This window comes from Odocoileus virginianus, chromosome 28 (assembly GCF_023699985.2).
Source record: "Odocoileus virginianus isolate 20LAN1187 ecotype Illinois chromosome 28, Ovbor_1.2, whole genome shotgun sequence".
Classification (NCBI taxonomy): domain Eukaryota; kingdom Metazoa; phylum Chordata; class Mammalia; order Artiodactyla; family Cervidae; genus Odocoileus; species Odocoileus virginianus.
In genome coordinates, this window is record NC_069701.1 from 1,537,805 (window position 1) to 1,564,634 (window position 26,830).

Below are 26,830 nucleotides of genomic sequence, written 5' to 3' on the forward strand. Positions count from 1 at the left end.
GTTAAAAGAAGACAAGAGTGATGACCGATGCCAATTTACTCACTGATAATAAAAGAGGCCCCCTCCCTCTCTCTTCCCTCTGTGTCCTTGGATCCCAGCTTCAAACAGCTGTTTTAATAAGTAGGGAGATTCTTATGAAAGCGTGCTGTAATTAGAGATTGACAATAAACCAGCATTTCACATTAACAGGAATATAAACTGTGAGGATCAATATTCTCACTATGAACTGAACAGATGAGATGACCCCAGGAGGATGATCATTCCAGAAGATTATGTGGGGCGCAATGTAGGACATCCCAAGGTGACCTCAGTTTGTTAAGCTCTCATCATCGCACATTCTGGTTATGTGCTCTTACTGCTCTAGAGTGGACTTGACGTGGAGGCAACGACAAGATAAGCAAGAAGGAAGAGGCTAAGGAAAAAGAGGAGAGCGCAGAGGTGGTTCTCCTTCAGACAGGTGTCTACTGGGGAGCACGGTGCTAATGCCAATGGCAGCTAGAGCACAAAGGTCCCAAGTTGTTTCTCTTTAGGAAGCATTTTGTTTCCAAACTCTTCAGGAGAATTTTATAAAAGTCATAGCTGGATGAACCCTTTATTCATCACTCAGCTTTGGCAATGATCAGTTTATGACTAATCTTGCTTTATCTTTACACCTGTTCATTCCCATCTGCTCCCTTGTATTATTTTGAAGCACATCCTAGCCATCATGTAATTTCAGTGTACATCTCTAAAAGACAAGGAATCAAAGTAAACACACACATATCACACATACTCACACACACTCACAATATCACTACTGCATCTAAACAGAGAAAACAATTCCTTAGTGTCTTTAAATATTCAGTCGGTGTTCATACTTCTGTAATTGTTTTTAATGAGGTACATATGCTTGTGTACTTGTGAATGTATATTTTCAAAGTTCCTTTTAACCACGATGTGCAAACAAGGCACAGGCATTGCACCTGATTAGTGTCTCCTGCAGGAATCTCTTAATCTGTAGCTTCTCCCCCCACTTCTCCCTTGCAGTTTTCATGTTGCTGTTGTTATTAATCAAAAAGCTGAGCTACTTTTTCTTTTGTTCCCATAGTCTGAATTTTGCATATTGTATCCCTATAGTTTTGTTTTACATGTTCCTCTGTCCCCTGTATTTCTTATATTGGCAGTTTTATGTAGAATACTTAATAAAATTCCCATTCAATTTCCTTCTTCCTTTTCTTTTTTTGTTGACAAAAGCCACTCATGGGTCAAATTGTGTATTTCCATTTGGAGATACATAATATCTGGTTCTCTATCTTATTCTGTGATACTGGCCACTGATGATCATGACACAATGTTAATTCATTAAAGTGCAAAACAGCACCATTTTAATTCTATGATTTCTTCCTCAATTATTAACTAGAATAGTTCTAAAAAGAAACTTCTCTTTAATTATTTGGTTACTCTGAAGTACACTTCATGTAAGGGCTTTCTCAGTGGCTCAGCAGTAAGGGATCTGCCTGCAATGCAGGAGATGGGGGTTTGATCCCTGGGTCAGGAAGATCCACTGGAGGAGGGCAGGGCAACCCACTCCAGCATTCTTGCTTGGAGAATTCCATGGACAGAAGAGCCTGGTGGGCTACAGTCCATGGGGTTGCAAAGAGTTAGGACATGACAGAAGTGACTTAGCATGCACACATGTATACACACTTCATGTAGAAAAGGCCCATATTTACTGATGTACACATGGTCCTTCCTTGGCCTTCTCACATGGGCTCTTGTGATATTCTGACACAACCCAGGCAGAATTTGGTGGTTTTCTTGCTTTCTAGTAACTGCTACTGATAACTTTTTCAGTCATCTTATACATATCCTTGCTCCATTCTTGATTTATCTATAACTTCAAGAAGTGTTGGTGTCGTTTTAGTTAGAAGTGACATTTAGAAACCATGATCTGGTACTAGGAATGCTTATTGCTGTCAGCTTTGGTATTTTTTTAGCAGAGTCAGCAAAGCATTTCTAATAATTATATCATGAGTTCATATTGATACTACCAATTCAAAACTAAGTTGTTAACGACTCTGTCCATCAGTGGACTGGCACAGTCCTGGGCCCATCCCCCCCACCCCCGCCCTGAGCCATGTGGCCAACTACACTGGGAGCTGACCGTGTCCACAGTGGGCCATTGGCCACTGCATGTGGCAGGGCCTGGCAGCTAACAGGGATGACAGCCAGCCTGCCCACCAGCACATCCACAGTACTTGACTGCCGCAACAAAAGAGCCCAGGCAACCCACACAGGAGGCATCACTAGAACATACAGACCTTGTAACAAGAGGCTAGTATGCTGCTGGGCTGCAAAGGCCGTCTCCTGCACAATGCTACTTTTCCAAGATCGAGAAACATAACTGAACTACCTAATACATAAAACAAATAAAGAAAATAAGGTACAATGAGGAGATGGAGAATATGCCCTAAATGAAAGAACAAGACCAAACCCCAGAAGAATTAAGCAAAGAGATGAGCAATCTTCCACCATCGAGTTTAAGATGATGATCATAAAGAAGTTTAATGAGCTCGGGGGGGAAAAAAATGGATGAGCAGAGTGAGAAGTTTAACAAAGATTTAGGAAACATAAAGAAGAACCAAACAGAGATGAGGAATACAATAACTGAAGGAAAAAATACTCCAGAAGGAATCTACAGTAGATTAGGTGATGTGGAGAAAAGGATCAGGGAACTGGAAGATAGAGCAGTGGAAATTCCAAGCTGAACAGAAGAAACAAACAAACAAAAAAAGAATTAAAAAAAAAATAAGGATAATTTAAGAGACCCCTGGGACAACATAAAACACACAAACAAACACATTAAAGGTCCCAGAAAGAGAAGAGAAGAAAAAGGGAGAAGATAGTATATTTGAAGATATACTAGCTGAAAACTTCTCTAACTTGGGAAGGGAAACAGACATCCATGTACAGGAAGCACAGAGAGTCCACAGCAAGACATATTATAATTAAAACACAAAAATTAAATATAAAGAGGGAACCTTAAAAGCAGCAAGGGAAAAGCAACTAGTTACAAACAAGAAGACTAATAACACTATCAGCTAAGTTTTCAGCAGAAAACTTGCAGGCCAGAAGTAAATGGCATGATATATTCAAATGCTGAAATGGAGAAAAAAACTCTACCACCCAAAATAATCTATCTGGTGAGGTATCATTCAGAATTGAAGGAAAGTTTTAAAAGATAATCATAAGCTAAAGGAGTTCATCACCACTAAGACAACTTTACAAGAAATGTTGAAAGGATTTCTTTAAGTGGAAAAGAAAAGGCCACAAATAGAAAAAATTTTTAAAAAGCTATGACTGGAAAAACCTCACTGGAAAAGGCACAATCTAGGAAAGGTAGTGGATCAAAACACTTATAACGCTCAGTAGGAAGGTGAAAAGACAAAAGTAATAAATCATCTTTATCTACAATAAGTAGATAAGTAATATATAAAAAAAAAGATGTACAATGTGTTGCCAAAAATGTGGGAGCAAAGGATTAAAAACTGAAGCCTGTTAAAATGTATTCAAGCTTAAGAAATAATGAAATTAAAATCAATACCCATACACAAAGATGTTGTATATAAATCTCATGGTAACCACAAATCAAAAGCCTAAAATAAACACACACACAAAAATAATAATAAAGAGAAAAGAATCCAAATAAACACTAAAGATAGTCATCAAATCACAAGGGAAGATTGCAAGGGAAGAAACGGAATTAAGGAGAACTACAAAAACAATCAGAAAACAATTAACAAAATGACAGTAAGTACATGTTTATCAATAATTAAATGAAAATAGACTAAACACTCCTACAAAAGACATAGAGTGACGAGATGGATAAAATAAGACAAAACCTACAGACATGCTGCCTACAAGAGACTCATTTCATATCTAGAAATACATACACAATGAAAGTGACAGAATAGGTACACCATGCAAATGGAAATCAAAAGAAAGCTGTAGTAGCAGGACTTAGACAAAATAAACTTTAAAACAAAGACTGCAACAAGACACAAAGAAAGACGTTACATAATGTTAAGGGTATAAATCCAACAAAAAGATAATAAATGCAAATAGGCATTTATCCAACATGATTTCGCTATCACTCAGTCGCTAAATCGTGACTGACTCTTCTGTAACCCCATGGACTATAGTCCCTCTGTCCACGGGATTTCCCAGCAAGAATATTGGAGTGGGTTGCCATTTCCTTCTCCAGGGAATCTTTTCAATCCAGGGACTGAATCCCCATCTTGTAAATTTTCAGGTGATTATTCACCACTGCGTCACCAGGGAGGACACTTAAGCACATAAATACATATAGCAAATATTAACAAACATTAAGGGAGAGAATAGTAGGGGACTTTAACACTCCACTTAAATCAATGGATAGATCATCCAGACAGAAAACCAGTAAGAAAACATTGACCTTAAATGACACATTAACCAGATGAACTTAATTAATATATATTATATATATAATATATATCACTCTCTCTATATATATACATATATATATAGAACATTCCATTCAAAAGCAGCAGAATACACATTCTTTTCATGTGCACATGCACATGGAATATTCTCCAGGAGAGATCACATGCTAGGCTAGAAAATAAGTCTCAGCAAGTTTAAGAATACTGAAACAATATCAAGCATCCTTTACAACCACTACAACATGATACTAGAAGTCAACCACAACAAAAACAACAACAAACTGCAAAAAAAAACAGAAATATGTGGAGTTGAAACAGTATGCCACTAAACAGCCAATGGTCCCTGAAGAAATCACAAGAAGAAATAAAAAAATGCCTGGAGACAAATGAAAATGGAAATACAATGATCTAGCATCTATGAGACATAGCCAAAGCAATTCTAAGAGGGAAGTATATAATGATATAAGTCTACCTCAAGAAACAAGAAAAACCTTTGACCAGACTCATCAAGAAAATAAGGGAGAGGGCCCAAGTAAATAAAATTAAAAATGAAAGGGATGTTACAACTCATGCCACAGAAATACAAAGGACCATAAGAGATTATTATGACAAATTTTATGTCAGTAAAATGGACAACCTAGAGGAAATACATAAATTCCTAGAAACTTTTAATCTTCTAAGACTGTATCAGGAAGATAGGAAATATGAACAGATCAATAATCAGCACTGAAACTGAATCAGTATTAAAAAAAAACTGCCAGCAAACATAAGTGTAGGACCAGATGGCATCACAGAACTCTACAATACATTTCAAGAGTCAGTATCTAGGCTTCTCAAAATATTCCTAAAAATTGAAAAGGAAGGAATGCGACTGAATTCATTCAATGAGGCTGGCAGAACCCTGGTACCAAAACCAGACAAAGACACCCCTCAAAAAGAAAATTACAGGCCAATATTACTGGTGAACAAGGATGCAAAAATCTTCAATAAAATATGAGCAAAATGAATTCAACAATAAATTAAAAAGATCATACATCATGATCAAGTTAGATTTATCCCAGGAATGGAAGGATGGGTGGTTCAATAACTACAAATCAGTCAGTGTGATCCACCACATTAACAAATTAAAGAATAAAAATCGTATGATCATCTCGGTAGATGCATAAAAGGTTTCTGACAAAATTAAACATAAATTTATTACAAAAAAGTTCAACAAAGTGAGTATAGAGGGAACACATCTCAACAAAATAAAGACTATGTTGGACAAACCTACAGACAGTATCATAATAAATGGTGAAAACAGGAAAGCATTTCCTCTAAGACGAGGAGCAAGACAAGGATGCCCACTCTTGCCACTTTCAAAATTGGAAAGTCCTTTTACATCTTAGAAATCCTAGCCACAGAAATCAGACAAGAAATTAAATATGTCAAATTGGAAAAGAAGTATAAGTGTCAATGTTTACACATGATATGATACTAAATTCAGTAAAGTTTCAGGATACAAAATTAATGTAAATAAACCTGCATTTCTATAAACAATGAACTATCAGAAAAAGAATGTAAGAAAACAATCCAATTTACAATTGTATCAAAAATAACAAAATGCTTAGGAATAAATCTAACTAAGGAGGTAAAATGAACTGAACTGAACTGAACTGAAGGAGGTAAAAGACCTGTACTCAGAAAATTACAAGACCCTGACAAAGGAAGCTGAAGATGACACAAAAAGATGGAAAAACAAATCATCTTCTTGAATTGAAAGAATTAACACTGTCAAAATGACCATGTTACCCAAGGCAATCTACAAATTCAAATGCAATCCCTATTTAAAGGGCACTTTTCACAGAACTAAAACAATTGTTTCTAAAATTTGTACAGATAGCCAAAACAATCTTGAGAAGAAAGAACAAAGCTGCAGGCATCATATTCTCTGACTTCAAACTATTCTACAAAGCTACACTAATCAATGAGGTATGGTACCTCATCAAAACAGAGAGATCAATGGAACAAAATGGACAACCCAGAAATAAACCTGTGCTTATACGGTCCATTAATCTATGACAAAGGAGGCAAGACTGTTTAACTGGGAAAGGTGAACCTCTTCAATAAGTGGTGTTAGCAATACTGGACAGCTATATGCAAAACAAATTGAATTATTGATACTTCCTTATACCATATAAAAAATAAACTCAGAAGGATTAAAGACTTAAATGTAAGACCTGAAAGCATAAAACTCTTAGAAGAAAACATAAGCAAAATACACTTTGACACTGAGCTTAGCAGTATATTTTTTTGTATATGTCTCTTTAGGCTGTGGGAATGAAAGCCAAAAAAAAATCTAAACAAAAAGAAACTGGACTGCATCAAACTGAAAAACATTTGTGTAGCAATGGAAACTATCAACAAAACAAAAAGACAACCTACTGAATGGGAGAAGATATTTGCAAATGCTATATCTGATAAGGGGTTAATAAGCAAAATGTACAAAGAACTCATACAACTCAACATCAAAAACCCAGTCTGATTAAAAAATAAGCAGAGAGCCTAAATAGACATGCTTCCAAAGAAGACATAAAGCTGGCCAACAGACACCTGAAAAGGTGCTCAACATCACTAATGGTCAGGAAAGTGCAAATAAACCACAATGAGATATCACCTCACACCTGTCAGAATGACTTATCAAAAAGACCACAAATAACATATATTGGTGAGGAGGCTGAGAATAGCCACTGAGAAAATTCTCATGCACTATTAGTAGGAATGTAAATTGGTGCAGCTGCTATGGAAAACAGTATGCAGGTTCCAAAAAAATTAAAAAACAGAACTGCTATATGATCCAACAATTCCACTTCTGGGTATTTTTCTGAGGAAAACAAGAACAATAATTTTAAAAGACATATTCTCTTATGTTCATTTCAGCATCATTTACTATAGCCGAGATATGGAAGCAACCATATATATATATATATACATACATACACACAGATACAGATTGTTTTAATGGAATAATACTCAGCTATAAAAAATAATGAAATCTGGCCCTTTGTGACAATGTGGATAGCTGTAAAGAATATTCTGTAAATGAAATAACTCAGAGAAAGACAAATGCTATATAACTTCATTTATATGTGGAATCTGAAAAACAAACATAACAAAACAGAAAAAATGAACATAACAAATATAAACACACCACCAAAAAAAAAAAAAAAAAACCCAAAACAAAAACAACCGTAACAAAACAGCAACAGACTCACAGAAACAGAGAATAAATTGGTGGTGGCCAGAGAGGACAGAAGTGAGGATTTAAGTGAAATAAGTTAAAGGGATTAAGAGGTACAAACTTCCAGTAACAAAATAAATCACAAGGGTGTAGTGTGATGTAATGCAAAGGGAACAGAGTTGACAATATTATAGCAACTTTTCATGGTGACAAGTTGGAAGTAGACTTACTGTGGCAATCATTCTGTAACGTATAAAAATACTGAGATACTATGCTGTATACCTGAAGTGAACACAATATTGCAAGTCAATTATACTGCAATAAAAAACAAAGCAAAAACAATATCAAGGTGCCCGGCAAGGTTTTTACATAATCTCCTTCCTTTTACATGTGTATCTTCTTTCTCCCATGACGACATTTCTCATGCTCAATGACATCATCATACTTATTCACCTGTCTGAATATTCACTTGTCTGAAATAATGTGCCACAAAGTCTCTGAATAACACCAATATTATTATTGTAATTACAGTTATGGTCATTCAAATTGATCTAATATTCTTTTGCAGTTCTTCTTGGCCTTTAGATTTATTCCACTAGGGATATATGGTCAAATTAGTAGGTGTAAAGTCATATAGAAGAATTTACCCTGGGCATACATGCTTCCAAATGGATACACATATAAATTTGTTTGCTTCCATTTACTTTCAAATTTTTGACTTGCTTTTTTAACATTTAATTTCATTTTATATTATATGAAAAATTACCAGTGTTAAATTTACAGAAAAGTTATAGTCAAGCTTTGCTTCGTTATTTTTCCTTTTCTTGTATTCCCTTCTCCTACAAGCAACCATTTTTTCCAGTAATGTTCTATTTTATCCATCTACTTTTGGAGAAGGAAATGGCAACCCACTCCAGTATTCTTGCCTGGAGAATCCCATGGATGGAGGAGCCTGGTGGGCCATAAACATACTGTATACACTTCCCCTGAGCAAGCTATTTTACCTAACATTTTATCAGTAGTTCTCAACCAAGGAGGACTTTGTCTCCCAGAGTCACTTCACAATGTCTGGAGAGGTTTTCGGTTGTCACAAGCTGGGGGTAGTTCTCCCAGAACCTGATGGGTAGAGGGCAGGGAAGCTGCTCAACATTCTCCAACGCACAGGCGGGCGCTGAGGCCGGAGACAGATGGGCCCCTCAGCACCAGGGTGAAGGGATTGGAGGGCTGTGGAGACAGCAACAGCAGGATGGCTGAGAGAGGAGGCTGGGCCCCACCCAGACAGAAAACAATGGCCCACTCATCTCTCATTCTGTCAGGAAACCTCCCCAGCTACGCAAGCACAGACGGGCTCCTTGGAGGTCCAAGGGGCGTGATGCTAACTTAGGCCAAGCTAGCCTCTTCGGTGGAGCCCACCTTGGCTAAGAGATGGGTGGGAGGACCTGAGACATACCAGATATGGACTCTGAACCAGGCAAGTCAGAATGACTGGCCAGGGGAAACCTGGAAGAAATGCCCCATTGAGTCACCTAAACTGTCATGCGGGCATGACTCTCTGAGTGCGCCTGCGTGCCTGTCCACATGTTCTGTACACTTCTTCCTCCTAATAAGTACTTGTTCACCACTTTATTTGTGGGAATTCTTTTTCTGCAAAGCCAGAGGGTGAGGGCCTTGTTATTGACCCTTGGTCTGGCAGCTAGGATGCAGCGCTCTGACTGCAGCCCGACCTCATCTCTGGCCGGGGACCGAAGCCCTGCCTCAAGCTGCTGCAGGCTGCAGCCACCTGAGGTCAGCCGCTCGCAATAAAGAGCCATCTGACTCAAAAGGTCAACAATGTCGCTGCTTCATATCATGAAGACCATGCCACAACGGTGCAGAAATAATCTTCCAAGGGTAGATGTATTATAATTAATCCAACCAGCCCTCTACTGACATTCATTTAAGATGTTTACTATTTTTGCTCTTAGAATAAGCATGCAATAAAGAGCCTTGTGCCTGTGTATTTTCATAGTTTTGCTAACATATATTTGTGTCCCTAAAATTGGGATTGCTAGCTCAAAGGAGAAATGCTTATGATTTTATGAAACACTTCCTATATTTCTGTGCCCATAAGTTTGATCACTTGGCATCTCTATGGTTATATACAAGAATGATGGCCCTCTCACAGCCTTACCAACAGAGCATGCAGTAAAATTTTTGGCCAATCTAATAGATGAGAAATGCCAGCTCAGTGTTATTTAGAATTTTCCTTTCTCTTATTACCAGTGAGGTTGAGGGTCTTTTCATATGTTTAAGAACCGTTTGCTCCACCGCCTCCGAGAAAGGCCAGAGCCACAGCAGTACTTTCCCACCTCAGTTCTCCCATCCCGAGCTAAGGGGACATCCCTGATGGTGCCCCTGGGGGAGGGCCTGGATGAGGGGGGCGGAGATTTTCATTCCTGGCTTGCAGGACCCTACACCCAGCCGGATGCCCTCCCCAGACTCTTCTAGTGCCCTGTCCACAAGACCCCAACCTACCCTTAGGAGCACACTCACCTTACCCTCAGGAGCACACATGCGCTTCTTTTCCTGTTAAAACTATCAGCTCATTCTTCTACGGGTTAGGTAGTCCTTGTTTCTGCTTATTTTGGAAGCATGATATAAATTTCCAATGTTGTCAACTTTGTCATTTATTTTTATTTTGTTCATGGAAACCTTTTTTTCTGTCATGCAAAAGTTTTTGTTTTATTTTCATGTAGTTGAATACATCAATCTTTACCCTGATTGTTTCTGGATGTTAAATCATAGTTTTACATTCCCAGGTTTTGGTGATCACATATTTTTCAAAAATAGAATTTAAATGTTTCTTTTTCTTACATTTTAATCTCTAATCCATTTGGAATTTCTCCTCGTATATTATGTGAGGAATGAGGCCAGTTTTATCTTTTTTCCACATGGCTCTCCATTTATTTCAATGATAATTTTTAGAAGACTACTACTTCCCCACAGATTTGAGTAGCCACTTTTACTCTGTACTAAATTTACATATGCAAATAGTATATTTCTGGCTTTTCTATTTTGTTCCATTGGTTTATCTGTCTTCTTGCATCAACATCAAAATGTTTTAATTATACAGCCTTCATAGTATTTTTTTTTCCATCCAGTTTCTGGAGACATAACTGACACAAAGCACTGTGTAAGTTTAAGATGTACAGCATAATGATTCCACTTCATGTAAATCATGCAGTGATTATCAGAATGAGTTTAGTGAACATCTATTATCTCATATAGATACAAAGCTAAAGAAATAGGAAATACATTCTTCACCGTGATATGAACTCTTAGGATTTATTCTCAACAAATTTCATGTATAACATATAGAAGTATTAATTATATTTGTTGTGTTGAACGTTACCTCCCTAGTACTTATTTATCTTATAATTGGAAGCTTGTACCTTTTTCTTAGACTTCCCAGGTGGCTCAGGGTGGCAAAGAATCTGCCTGCCAATGAAGGAGCCGCAGGAGACGTGGGTTTGATCCTCGGGTCAGGAAGATCCCCTGGAGGAGGAAATGGCAACCCACACCAGTATTCTTGCCTGGAGAATCCCATGGACAGAGGAGCCTGGTGAGCTACAGGCCACAGGGCTGCAAAGAGCTGGACGCGACTGAGCGACTGAGCACACACACAGGACAAGACAAGACCTTTTCTGTACCTTCATCCAGTTCCCCCTCTTCCTACCACCTGCCTCTGGAAGCCACAACTATGACCTGTTTTCCTATGAATGTGTTTGTTTGTTTTTGAAGTATAATTGACCTATGAGGGTCCCCAGTGGCTTAGCAGTAAAGAATCTGCCTGCAGTGTAAGAACCACGGGAGACCTGGGTTGGATCCCTGGGTGGAGAAGGTCCCCTGGAGGAGGACATGGCGACCCACTCCATATTCTTGCCTGGAGAAACCCATGGACAGAGGAGCCTGGCGGACTAAAGTCTATGGGGTCACAACAACTGGAATGACTTAGCATGCAAAATTGACCTACAGCACTATGCTACTTCCTGGTGTGTAAATAGTGATTAAATATTTTCTTTATATACATTTTAATTATTTGGAAAAGCTAAGCCCTCTCTAAGGTTTGTTGTTTTTTTTTTTTCCAGGATTTTCCTGGCTATTCTTGCTTACTATTCTTCTAAATTAATTTATAATCAACTTATTGCACCTGACAAACCAATAGCATTTTAAATTTAGAGTATGTTAAAAGTACAGGATAATTAAGGGAGAACTAATTTCTCAATGATAGAGTCTTTCTATCCAAGAATATAGTTTGTCCTTTTTCCTTTGTTCAGATCTACTATTTTTTCAGTAGTGTTTTAGTTTTCCACAAATAGGCTTTGGACACTTTTAAACTTTATATATATATATGTGCTAACCTAAATGGGTTCTTTTTCATTACACATTTTCCCTGTTTTTTGTTGTTGTTTTTTTTTTTTTGGTGGGGGGGGTTAACTACATATGTAGGCTATTAGAGTTTGTTAAATTTATAACTTGTTACTTTACTACTTTTCTTATCTTTTAAAGTAGCTCCATTCACTCCTTGGAACTTTTCAGATATATAATTACACTGTATACAAATAGAGATCAGCTTACCTTTCTCTTTACAATTCTTATAATACAAATTGCTTTATCTTAGCTAACTGCATTGGTGGATACTTACAGCATACTGTTAAAACAGTAGTGAAAACAGTGATATTCTTGTCTTATCCCTAATAAGAAAGCCTTTAGTTGGTTCTCCATTAAATAATAGGCAGACTTTTGGCTGTAGTCTAAAAAATCACTTACTTTTAGAAACAAATTTAGTCAGATCATGGTTGTTCTTATAAATACCTGTACTATACATCACTTTGGTGGATCGTTTTTGAGAGAGAGGAAAAGGGTGGTACCATGACTTATGTGCCAGAATGACTTGCCATGGGGTGACCTTGACATGCAAACAATCTTTGCTTCTAGTTTATGGTAGAAAAATTTCAGAGAAGTGTGACGGAGGAATTTTGGGCATTGTTTTATCTCCACTGTATTTGGAAAGCCATACTCAATTCTTTGAAGGCCATTTATTTCCTTTAAAGAGTTCCAGTTAACTTAGCCAAGATGCTAAAATATTTGTGTTCACAGAAGCTGTTACATTAATGGGATAAAAGAGCCTTTCTGGCCAGCAAGCCTGCCCTGACCTTCCTGAAGTTTCAAAGTTGACGTGCTCTTGAAAAGCTTGCCTCTTTCTGCTTGCTTTGTCCTGAGCCTAATCTACAGTCAGAACAAGCGTTTCTCTGTAAAAGACTTCCTTTTCCTCATTTGCTTTTTATTTCCCACAGTTGGGGCCATTTGTGAGCTCCTGAACAACCAAACAAAGCAAAGTAACTTTCAAAGATGTTGTGTTCAAAATGGTAATTGAAAGGCCTACAGAAGCACAGTGCGCTCCGAGCAGGAGGGACCCTGAGTGTGGGAAGTCTCTTCCGCGCTGGTTTCAGTGCTGCCCAGCACACACACTCCGGGTTCTGCAGGCTCGTCCCAGCCAAGTCTGGGGAGATGCCGAGCCTCGCTTTACAAAGACTCGTGGCATGAAGTGTCCACGGGGTGAGCTGAAGGGTAAGGCCTCTGTCTTTTATTAGAACCGATTAAATCCTGAATTACTGAATATTCTGCCTCTGTTTGCATTCAGAACAACATCTAAAACACTCCACAGTTGTAATTTCAAGGATGATGCCTCTTGTATCCCTTCCAAGCTTGCAAGACCTGTTTTTGAATGCATTAAGAAGAAAAATCACATCAGCATTTGCTTGTTTTCCAGTTTATCAACTTATATCATATTCATTTCTTCAACTTTATTATCTTTAGCTTATCAACGCAACAAATGAGAATCAGAGATGTTAAGCAATTTGTCCAAGTCCTAACGGCAAGGCCACACTCAAACCTAGGTCTCATGGAGCCAAATTCTGCAGCTTCCATTAGAGCATTTCCATATGAGCATAAACTGTTGTTGTTTAGTTGCTTAGTCATGTCTGACTCTTTTACGACCTCATGGACTGTAGCCTGCCAGGCTTCTCTCTCCATGGGATCTTGCAGGCAAGAATACTGAAATGAGTTGCCATTCCACCCACCAGGGGATCTTCCTGACCCAGGGATCGAACCCCTGTTTCCTGCATTAACAGGCAGATTCTACCGCTGAGCCACCAGGGAAGCCCACACCAAAATTATATACACATTAATTATAAATGCACAAACATGATGCTCCGTCATACAAAAATACTGATTTACAAAACGGCTAACTGACATGACCATTCTCATTTCAGGAACATTAATCTTGAGATTATTCTGAACAGAAAGTGTCCTGTTGCCTTTAAAACTGGAATCCATTTTCAAGAATTGCTTTGCTCATAAGTTGTCAGGCATGGATCCATTATATACAGTGAGATTTTATCATTATTTTAACATAAAGTCTTACAGTAGAGTTGGCTTGCTACCTTATTTCATTTATTTAATTGCACTTATTCCAGCATTGTCCTAATCTAAATATACAAGGAAGCTTTGCGCCCCTGCCCTTTTCATCTTCTAAGAAGGAGATGATGTTAAAGGAAACAAAAGATATACCCGAAGAGAGCATCCCTCGATCCAGGGCGTCATGGTGCAGCATTAGTTGTCATTTTTGTTGTTTAATTGCTCAGTTGTCTACGGCTCTTTTGTAACCCGATGGACTGTAGCCCACCAGGTTCCTCTGTCCATGGGATTTCCCAGGCAAGAATACTGGAGCAGGTTGCCATTTCTTTTTGGGGATCTTCCTGACCCAGGGATCAAACCAGAGACCCCAAGATTGGCAGGCAGATTCTTTACAACTAAGCTACCAGGGAAGCCCTGAAGCAGCATTAACAAAAGTGATCTGTTTCTATCCTCTACCCCCTTTTAAGCAGGTGCAAGTTGGAAGAAAAGGCTAAGACAAAGTTTGAATCTTGAAAGTGAAAAGTGAAAGTGTTAGTCATTCAGTTGCATCTGACTCTTTGCAACGCCATGGACTATAGCCCGTCAGGCTCCTCTGTCCATGGGATTTTCCCAGGCAAGAAGACTGGAGTGGGTAGCCATTCTCTTGGCCAGGGGATCTTCCCAACCCAGGGATGGAACCCAGATCTCCTGCATTGCAGGCAGATTCTTTACCATCTGAGCCATTCTTTTTAAGGAAGGAGGCCAACCAGAACTCCCAACATCACCTATGGGTAAAAGAGGAATGGAATCCCTGTGGTTGTCATGTGCAAGGCTAACCTAGGAATGCACATCATGGACCTCCCAGCCCCAGAGAGCACAGACCCACTGGCAGGAAGACTTAGTGGTCGATCTCAACTAACTACTTTGTGGGGCTTAGGAAACGTGGGGATGATCTGAAAGAGACTTTTAATCTCAGGCTTGGCTGTGGAGCAAACAAATACAAGCTGATTTTCATATCTTTACAAATCAAAGCAGGACTCAAATAAGGAAAGCATATTAGAACCACAAAAGCACATATCACGAGTCCCTGAATCAAATCAGTGTAATTTTGAGATTATTATTTGGGCATGCATATCTCTGTTGCCTTTCATAAATAAAAATAAACCCCCCCCCACACACAGGATTTATAGCTAGTAGGTATATTATTTGATTTTAAGTTGAGAAAAGATTATAATAATAAAACCTACAAGTGTCTGGCAGGTCACAGATCTCAAGATACCTCATAGTATCTTATTTTATTCCTACAATAACCCATGAAGTATGTAAGATCTTATTCCCATTATGCTGGAGAAACTGAGTCTCACAGAGATGAGGCTCCCTTCTGTGGTAAGAAATTGGTTTAGGGTTGACTTTGAACTTTGAACAAATCACCTGATTTAGGGGTCAATGCTCCTTCCACTAGACCAAAGGCTTCCCCTAATGAATTAACCAGTATACTTTGCATATATAGATATGTAGGGGAAAGTTCCTGAGATGGTACCTGATTTTGAGTAGGAAGAAACGGGTTTGTACGATATCTCTTTACCTGTGTCCACCTAGGGCAGCCACCTAACCTGTCTGTGCCTCAGTTTCTCACTGGAAAATCAATGTCATAATAAAACTTGATTTAACCACTCCCAGGATGTCAGGCAAATGAAACTTAGAATGATGCTAATTAATTGTGCAAATAACAAGTGGTATATATTACTATAAATTTTTATCCATTGGTCTTTTAGGAGAGGCAGGTTCTCAGTTCAGCTTAGTTCAGTCCCTCAGTTGTGTCTGACTCTCTGTGACCCTGTGGACTGTAGCACGCCTGGCTCCTCTGTCCATCACCAACACAGTGGTTATAAGGTCACAAGGTGCAGGAGGAGAGGGCAGAAACAGCCAAGAGAGAAGCACTGAAATATGTGCATTACCACATGTGAAATGGACGGCTAATGGGAAGTCGCTGTGTAATACAGGGAGCTCAGCCTGGTGGTCTGCAACGACCTAGAGGGGCAGGATGGGGTGGGAGGTAGGAGGGAGGTTCAAGAGGGAGGGAACATATGTGTACCTGGGGCTGATGCATGTTGATGTACGGCAGAAACCAAAACAGCATTGTAAAGCAAATTTTGTTGTTCATTGCTGTTCAGTCACTTAATCGTGTCCAGCTCTTTGTGACCCCATGGACTGCAGCACGGCAGGCTTCCCTGTCCTTCACTATCTCCCGGAGTTTACTCAAACTCATGTCCATTGAGTCAGTGATGCCATCAAACCATCTCATCCTCTGTCATACCCTTCTCCTCCTGCCCTCAATCTTTCCCAAGCATTAGTCTTTTCCAGTGAGTCGGTTCTTCACATCAGGTGGCCAAAGTATTGGAGTTTCAGCTTCAGCATCAGTCCTTCCAATGAATATCCAGGACTGATCTCCTTTAGGATGGACTGGTTGGATCTCCTTGTAGTCCAAGGGACTCTCCAGAGTCTTCTCCAACACCACAGTTCAAAAGCATCAGTTCTTTGCTGCCCAGCCTCCATATATGGTCACATCCATATATGACCACTGGAAAAAACATAGTTTTGACTACATGAACCTTTGTCGGCAAAGTAATGTCTCTGTTTCTTAATATACTGTCTAGGTTGGTCATAGCTTTTCTTCAAGGAGCAAATATTTTTTCAATCTCATGATTGCAGTCACCACCTGCAGTGATTTTGGAGCCCAAGAAAATAAAGTCTCTCACTGTTTCCACTGTTTCCCCATCTATTTGCCATGAAGTGATGGGACCAGATGCCATGATCTTAGTTTTCTGAATATGAGTTTTAATCCAATTTTTTCACTCTCCTCTTTCACTCTCATCAAGAGGCTCTTTAGTTTTTCTTCACTTTCTGCCATAAGGGTGGTGTCATCTGCATGCCTGAGGTTATTGATATTTTTCCCGGCAATCTTGATTCTAGCTTGTGCTTCATCCAGTCCAGCATTTCTCATGATGTACACTGGATACAACTTAAATAAGCAAGGTGACAATATGCAGCCTTGACATACTCCTTTTCCTATTTGGAACCAGTATTTTTTCATGTCCAGTTCCAACTGTTGCTTCTTGACCTGCATACAGACTTCTCAGGAGGCAGGTCAGGTGGTCTGGTATTCCCATCTCTTGAAGAATTTTCCAGTTTGTCGTGATCCACATAGTCAAAGGCTTTAGCACAGTCAATGAAGCAGAAGTAGATGTTCTTCTGGAATTCTCTTGCTTTTTCTATGATCCAACAGATGTTGGCAATTTGATCTCTGGTTCCTCTGCCTTTTCTAAATACAGCTTGAATATCTGGAAGTTCTTGGTTCATGTACTGTTGAAGTCTGGCTTGGAGAATTTTGAGCATTACTTTGCTAGCATGTGAGGTGAGTGCAATTTTGCGGTAGTTTGAGCATTCTTTGGCATTGCCTCTCTTTGCGATTGGAATGAAAACTGACCCTTTCTGGTCCTGTGGCCACTGCTGAGGTTTCCAAATTTGCTGGCATAGTGAGTGCAACACTTTAACAGCATCATCTTTTAGGATTTGACATAGCTTAGCTGGAATTCCATCACCTCCACTAGCTTTGTTTCTAATGATGCTACCTAAGGCCCACTTGACTTCACATTCCAGGATGTCTGCCTCTAGGTGAGTGATCAAACCATCATGGTTATCTGGGTCATGAAGATCTTTCTTATATAGTTCTTCTGTGTATTGTTGCTACCTCTTCTTAATATCTTCTGCTTCCGTTAGGTCCATACAATTTCTGTCCTTTACTGTGCCCCACAAGAGACTGAGCCAGACTTGCCTGTGAGTGTCCAGGAGTCTCTGGCAATGGCGTGGGTTGACAATGGTCTGCAGTGGGGTTGGGGGTACTGAATACAACAGTCCTGGCATAAGTCCTTTTGAAGGAGGTCACTATTACTGCCATTATCCCTCAGGCCAAACTATAGGTAGGGAACACAGACCCACGTATCAACAGGAAATTGGACTAAAGATTTACTGAGCATGGCCCTGCCCATCAGGGCAAGACTCAGATTCCCCTACAGCGAGTCCCTCCCATCAGAAAGCTTCCACAAGCCTCTTATCCTTGTCCATCAGAGGGCAGACAGAATGAAAACCACAATTACAGAAAACTAACCAAACAGTACTCGGATCACAGCCTTTTCTAACTCAATGAAACTATGAGCCATGCCGTGTAGGGCCACCCAAGATGCATGGGTCATGGTAGAGAGTTCTGACAAAATGTGGTCCACTGGAGAGGGATGGCAAACCACTTCAGTATTCTTGTCTTGAGAACCCCATGAACAGTATGAAAAGGCAAAAAGATAGGACACTGAAAGATGAACTTCCCAGGTTGGGAGGTGCCCAATATATTACTGGAGAAGAGAGGAGAAACAGCTCCAGAAAGAATGAAAAGGCTGAGTCAAAGAGAAAACAGTGCCCAGTTGTGGATGTGACTGGTGATAGAAGTAAAGTCTGATGCTATAAAGAACAATATTGCATAGGAACCTGGAATGTTAGGTCCATGAATGAAGGTAAATTGGAAGTGGTCAAACAGGAGATGGCAAGAGTAAACATTGACATTTTAGGAATCAGTGAACTAAAATGGACTGGAATGGGTGAATTTAATTCAGATGACCATTATATCTACTACCGTGGGCAAGAATTCCTTAGAAGAAATGGAGTAGCCATCATAGTCAACAAAAGAATCTGAAATGCAGTACTTGGGTGCAGTCTCAAAAACAACAGAATGATCTCTGTTCATTTCCAAGGCAAACCATTCAATATCATAGTAATCCAAGTTTGTGCCCCAACAACAAATGCTGAAGAAAGAAAGTGAAAATGAAGTCACTCGGTTATCTCTGACTCTTTGCGATCCCATGGACTGTAGCCCACCAGGCTCCTCCATCCATGGAATTTTCTAGGCAAGAGTACTTGAATGGGTTGCCATTTCCTTCTCCGGGGGATCTTCCCAACCTCGGGATCGAACCCGGGTCTCCCGCATTGGAGGCAGATATTTTACCATCTGAGCCACCAGGGAATGCCAAAGAAACTAAAGTTAAATGGTTCTATGAAGATCTACGAGACCTTCTAGAACACCAAAAAGAGATGTCTGTTTCATCATAGGGAACTGGAATGCAAAAGTAGGAAGTCAAGAGATACCTGGAGTAACAGGCCAGTTTGGTCTTGGAGTATAGAATGAAACAGGGCAAAGGCTAACAGACTTTTGCCAAGAGAACGCACTGGTCATAGCAAACACCCTCTTCCAACAACACAAGAGAAGACTCTACACATGGACCTCACCAGATGGCCAACACCGAAATCAGATTGATTATATTCTTTGCAGCCGAGATGGAGAAGCTCTATATAGCCAGCAAAAACAAGACCAGGAGCTGCCTGTGTCTCAGATCATGAGCTCCTTATTGCAAAATTCAGACTTAAATTGAAGAAAGTATAGAAAACCACTAGACCATTAAGGTATGACCTAAATCAAATCCCTTACAAATGTACAGTGGAAGTGACAAATAGATTCAAGGGATGAGATCTGATAGAGAGAGTGCCTGAAGAACTACCGATGGAAGTTTGTAACATTGAACAGGAGGTGGTGATCCCTAAGAAAAAGAAATCCAAAAAGGCAAAATGGTTGTCTGAGGAGGTCTTAAAAATTGCTGAGAAAAGAAGAGAAGTGCAAAGCAAAGGAGAAAAGGAAAGATAAACCCATTGAATGCAGAGTTCCAAAGAACAGCAAGAGAGAGAAGAAAGCCTTCCTCAGTGATCAGTGAAAAGAAATAGAGGAAAACAACAGAATGGGAAAGACTAGAGAGCTCTTCAAGAAGATTAAAGATACCAAGGCAGGCTCTAGATTTGTTTAAACCTACTATAAAGACAATGGCAGCCCACTCCAGTATTCTTGCCTGGAGAATCCCATGGACAGAGGAGCCAGGCGGGCTACAGTTCAGGGGGGTCACAAAGAATTGGACACCACTGTGTGACTACCACTTCACTTCACTTCCCTATGAAGATACAGCAGTTCATGTGTGTTTGGTAGGTGCATGGAAAAGACTGTTAAGAACTGCTTCTTTCTCTTCCTTGCTAATGTGTGTCTCTGTGGCCCATAAGCCCAGTGGGTGGAAAGACGGGCTATAAAGTGGTTGGCATATTTTGCTCTCTGCCTAGCATATATACTGGCTATGAGACAGTCTAATGGCCAAAGGTAGCGCCATGTTTACCAGACAGTCATCTTTAAAAGTGTCCCCCCTCGTAACAGCAGAGCCAGTTGAGTGTCTCTTCCTGCCTTAGAATAATTAGCAAAGACATCATCTTCCTTTTGAGAGGCATCACAGTATAGTGGTTGGGAACAGAGCAGGTTCTGGAATCCAACTACCTATATCTGAGCCCTCATCTATTGAAGTTACTTAAAGCTCTTCTGCTTCAGTTTCCTTATCTGTAAAATGGGGATGATAATAGGGGATTATTTTCCTATTTCCACCATAAATCATCACAGTTTTAGCAGTTTAAAACAATACTAATTTATTATTCTTAGTTCCGCAGGTCAGATGTTGGGGTATGGCATTGCTTAGAGTCTCACAAGCCCCAAATCAAGGGGTCCTCAGAGATGTGTCCCCTTCTGGAAGGTCTGAGGCCGAATCAGTTTTAAGGTCACTCAGGTTGCTGGCCGCATTCAGTTTCTTGAGGTTCGAGGCCTGTGGTCCCTGCCTCCTTGCTGGCTTTCAGCAGGATCCGAAAGGCTGCCTCCCTTCCTGGCCTACTGCATCTTCCATATTCAGACGGGGGCTTCCCTCAGATAGTAAAGTGTCTGCCGGCAATGCAGGAGACCTGGGTTTGATCCCTGGGTTGGGAAGATCCCCTGGAGAAGGAAATGGCAACCCACTCCGGTAGTCTTGCCTGGAAAATCCCATGGATGGAGGAGCCTGGTAGGCTACAGTCCATGGGATCACAAAGAGTTGGACATGATTGAGCAACTGGTTATTCAGACTAGCAATGATATTTCAAATCCTCTGCCATTCGGAAATCTCTGGTTTCTCATTTTGCTGCGTCGCTTCCAGCTTCAGCTGGACAGAATCGTCTGCTTAAGGGCTCATGCAACTAGACTGGATCCATCAGAGTCATCTAGGTGAGTCTCACAAGTTAAGATCTGTAACCTTAATTACATCTGCAGTGCCCCCTTTGCCATGTAATGACATATTTACAAATTCTAAAGGCTGGGAGGGCACAGGCACATTGGGTGTGGGATGGCGGTACATTCTGCCCACTGCAAATAGCCCTGCCTCATGGAGGGATTGTGAGAGTTAAATGAGTTTGTTTGTTTTTGATTATAGCATAAACACAGGTTTTATCTATTTCATATGTTTCAGTCCATTGTAGTCATTATTCTTTTTGGTGCTCAAACATTTCCATCTTTAACTAGTGAAATGCAGTTTGAATTGTCTCTTGTTACCGTCAAACAAGATTCCACTAGACTTCTCTGGCAGGATAAGATGCCGAGGCTTCTGTCCTAGACCTGGAATCAGCTAGCTCTACAAGGAATCCTGGTTTTTTCCCATGGAAAATGGTGTGTGTATAAACCACAGTCTGGGTGCTAAGAACAGAATCTCTCTTCACATGGATTTGTAGTGCTCTTGTATGTATGGACAGTAACCTCATCCTTCTCAGCAGCTCATTATTTCTGCTTCTCATAAGCCTCTGGTTCCACCTGATGTTCCTCCTTCCCCTCTTACAACGGCCCGTGTTCCTGTGATGCCTCAGCTTCCCACCAGCCAGGAGGTCCCCCTTCTCCTAATCTGCTCATCATTCTCTGCCACGCCAGACACCCTTGCTCACCTCTTGCCTGGCACGACATCAAAGTGGGGAACACTTCCATAATGCTGAAGAATACTGCACCCCCCACCTTTTTTTTTTTTACAGAATGTTTCTATTTTTTAAAAATTGCTTCAGGGGAGCTAACTTCTTATTTTCTACTGAGAAAGTAAATTCCTAGGCAGGTTGATAAGAAGTCTGGGGTCCCTGAGGAGGAGAGGGGGGTCTGGGGCTCTCCAGGAGGACACAGGGTCTGGAATTCTCAAGGAGGAGGAAAGGACAAATGTCTTTTTTTCTCTCTATAGTCCCTAGTCTTACTCACATAAAACTTTTCTTCTTTAAGTCCAGAACTGATGATTACACAACAAACAACTCAGTTTAAATTCCATACTAAGGATTATGTAACAACAATGTATCCAGCTTGAGGACAGTTTCTCCTTCCTGAAAACCTTCTGGCTAATCCTGTTCTCGCAAAATGTAAATTATGGGAGTGGGTCTAGTAAGATCTCTACAACCTTGAGACACTCTTTTGATTTACTGTAATAACTAATTAAAAAGTATATAACTCCCTTGCTCAGACTAGCGAGGGGGGCACTCTCCATACCCCTTCTGGTGTCTATGTCAGAAGCCTTCTCTGTGCCTTTTTATACTTTAATAAAACACTGCTACACAAAAGCTCTTGAGTGATCAAGGCTGACCCTTGGTCCCAAAGCTGCATCTTCTTCGAAGATCATGAATCTGACACTGTTCATCATGAGCTATCACTATTCAGGGCTTTGGTAAGCAAACTGATTCTCTTTCTTAACCCAGAATGACAGTGCTTTAGAATAGTATGGCAACAGCCAGCCCTGTCACCAGAGCAGGAAGGTATTACAAAACCAGTAACTCCCTCAGAGATATGTGCTTCCCGGTGGCTCAGTGGTGAAGAATCTGCCTGTCAATGCAGGAGACACAGGAGATGTGGTTTTGAACCGTGGGTCAGGAGGATCCCCTGGAGGAGGAAATGGCAACCTATTGCAGTATTTCTTGCCTAAAAAATCCATGAACAGAGGAGCCCGGTGTGCTATAGTCCATGGGGTTGTACACACAATGTGTGTTTCCTAGGAAGTCTGGGTGGTTGCATGTTGAAATTTTCAACTAGAGTTTCACAGTAATGAAAGTGTTGAGGAGTTAATTTACCTTAACCATTTTTAGGGCAACTACCCATTTAAAAACCAAATTAATACTGAGGAGCTACTCTCTGAAAATATGTACACGCATACCAAAATTTATCAGCACTTTCATGAATTTCAAGGACCTGCCAGGGACTCAAACTATCTTGGAGAGTTTAGTTTGTTTGCACTAAATTCTTTTTTAATGTAGACCATTTAAAAAATCTTTATCGAATTTGTTATTATACTGATTCCTTTTTGTTTCTTTGCTTTTGTTTTTTGGCTGCAAGGCACGTAGGAGCTTAGCCCCCTGACTGGAGATCAAACCTGCACCCGTTGCATTGGAAGGCAAAGTCTTAACCACCAGACCCCCAGGGGCATCCTGACAACTACGTTCTGGTTTGCATTGGCTTGTTGGAGGCAGCCGGATGTGGAAGCTGGGACAGGGTGTGGACAGAAGGGAACACAGCTGGAACTAGGGTGGAGGTTTTAAATTTCTCCATTCATCATTATCATGCTCTGGTCTACAGCAATGAAGGCTATATCTGGTGCCAGTCATGAATTATTTGCTACCATTCCATGATATTATATGTGTAGAAATTGGAAGTCAGCTCTTAAAACTTGTGATAATTTTGGAATACAGATGGTAGCTGGTTTTAGGCAAAGAGAAGACTGTCAAAGAGTCATCAAAGGGAGCCATCCCACAAGGGAAGGGCATGGCAGCCCACTCCAGTGTTCTTGCCTGGAGAATCCCATGGACAGAGGAGCCTGGAGAGCTACAGTCCATGGAGTCACAAAGAGTCAGACACGACTGAGCTTCTGTGCACACATACTATATTATATACAGCACAATAATATCAGCACTTCTTAACACATAAAATCAACACCTCTTTATACAGAGGCCCTTGTCCATCTTGGCAGGAGGTTTTTTGTAAAGAGAATGCTTTGTTCTTTTGTTTAGTACATCTGAGTCTTTATAACTTGAAGTCCACAACACCTTTTTACATTCTGTACTTGTGCTGGAGAATCTCAGAGAGAAAAAGATGTTTATTCGTCACCAGATATTGTAGCTCTGAGGCACAAGAATCCTGGGAGAACAGGACGAAACTGCAGATGAAGGGAGGGTTTTCATGTAGACACAGAGGTCCCTGAAGCTCTGATTTATTTGACGTTTGTGAAGTGAAACTCAACAGGTTGTTTATGGCTGATTTGAAGCCCCTGTCATACCACATTTTATGGTTCCAAAGGAACAAAGCAGAGAAAAGTTTCCTAAAGAAAACTGAACAGGTGGTTTGGAGCTACAGGGCATTTTAGTTACAGGGTGAAGAATCTCCATTTGATGGTAAATCATTAAGTTGCCTTGGGTCACGGGTTGGAGTGTGCCTTAGTGGTTGCTAAAAGAAATCTAGAATGCTTTTCTTTTCCCCGAATATCCTTCTTGTAAAAACGTCCTGACATCGAGGGCTGTGGCCAAGCCAGGCACCACCAGGAGCCGCGGCTCAGGTGGGCACAGGTCTGGAGAGGTCTTCAAACCCAGCCAGAGAGACAGGGGACTGGCTTTCTGATGGTAAGAATGATGGCATGCAAATCTGTACCTTGAACACTGTTCTCACTTCTTAAGAAGCCCACGGCTTACCTGGAGGTCCAGTGGTTAAGACTCTGAGCTCCCAATGCAGGGGGCCCAGGTGCAATCCCCGGTTGGGGAACAAGATCTCACATGCCACAGGTAAGAGTTCGTTTGCCTCAGAAAACAAAACAAAACAAAACCACCAAGAGTTTGTATGCCACGACTAAGACCTGGTAAGGCCAAATAAATAATTTTTTTTTATTTTAAAAGAAGAAGCTCACGGTCCTGGAGACACAGAGTAACTTGGAAACTTTTGATAAGAAAATCTCTCTATACCCTTTAGTAACCTACTGAGCTTGGTCTTGCCAAGGGGAACCACCAAGTTTGCCCCAGTGCTCTAACTTCTGAACTGCCCTAGTGAAAAGTGAAAGTGCAAGTCACTCAGTCCTGTCCAACTCTTTGCAACCCCATGGACTGTAGCCCTCCAGGCTCGTCTGTCCATGGAACTCTCCAGGCCAGGATACTTAAGTGGGTAGCTGTTCCCTTCTCCAGGGGATCTTCCCGACCCAGGGATCGAACCCGGGTCTCCAGCATTGCAGGTGGATCCTTTACCGTCTGAACCACCAGGGAACTGCCCTAGAGACAAGTCTAACTGTACACTGGTCTGAAGCAAGATCAACAAAAGCAGGATGTGAACAATGTGCCCATTCAAGGGCTTGTAACACATTCTCTCAATTAATTTTTTTAAAAATAGGTGCACATCAGCCATCTGGATTTAAAACTCTGAACCACTCTGACTTCAGGCAGGTAGTAAGCTCCCTACACATGGCATGAACTCAAGAAATATTCATGGAGTAGATGCTACTGAATGATTTATCATTTGGTCCTACTGAAATTCTGAAATAAAAGTTTCTAGCTAACTTTTGTTTTAGGTTAACATGAATTAGTTGTGTTCTCTGGACATCCAGCATACCCGCCACTGAGACCCTATTGAAAACATCTATTGTAACATCTACTATTCATTAATTCGTTCTGAAATATTTAACATGTATCTATAACATTCTGGGCACAATGAATCACCATTTAATTCAACCATTACAAAACTCTAGAGAGAAGTATGTAATGAATAGGGTTCCATGCTTTATTTGTATTTTATTCAAATACATCTTATGTTTTTAAGTGGTGCTAAGGAGTTGAAGTTGGATATGCTAAGACATTGTTAGCCATGTCTAATTTAAAAACTCTAAATTCTCATTTAAAGTAAATTAGCACTAAACACTTAGCAATACTACACATGGGTTGTTAATTAGTTTTTAGAGTGTGTGATTCCTGCAGGATTTTAATCCTAGGTCCCTTTCAGTTCTCACTATCTTTTGAAGATACTCTGAAGCAGTCTGGATTTAGGTAGGGTGACCACATAGTTTATTATTCCAACTGGGGCAGGTTTGAGTGTGAATGGGGTGCTGTTGATGATTGCATCAGTGCAATAGGTGTAAAGAGGATTCTCTGGGACAAACAGGGTCTTAGTTTTACCTTAGGAAAGAACACTGGTGGAAGGATCAGGACTTGATACACACAGGCTGCCTTATCAGTGCCTGTCACGTCCCCTTTTTGGGTTTCAGTTTATTGGAATGAAAAGGAAAAGCGTTGTACTAAAACCGACTGGCAGAAGATGAGATGGTTAGACAGCGTCACTGAATCACTGGACGTGAGTCTGAGCAAACTCGGGGAGAGAGTGAACGACAGGGGGGCCTGGATTGCTGCAGTCCATGGGGTCGCCAAGAGTTGGACACAACTTAGCAACTGAACGACAGCAAAACCCACCCTACTGCTTCCTTCAAACTTCACCACTTTACAAGTACAAATGGACCCAAAGGAAAGAATCTCATCATGTTTTTCAAACAGCTTCATATTCAGAGATAGCTGGCTAGACAAGCACACGAAACACTTTTTAAAAACTTGCCCCTTTTAAAAACCACGTTGTTACCAAAGCTTACATCATATTTTAAATAAATCAGCTTAAGAAATCAATAAGCTGACTTCAGGGTTGGCTAACATTTCATCCACGCCACCTGAAGCATCGTGTTGAGAAGGAATCTGAGGCTGCACCTGGGCCCATGAGGAAAAAACGAAAAACAAAGCTCAG

The 26,830-nt window shown here is 40.5% G+C and overlaps 1 protein-coding gene across 2 annotated transcripts in view; it reads right to left on the reverse strand.

Moving 5' to 3' along the window:
- Positions 1 to 26,830, reverse strand: part of FAT3 (FAT atypical cadherin 3) — a 767,497-nt gene that overhangs the window by 122,373 nt on the left and 618,294 nt on the right. The window lies entirely within an intron of this gene.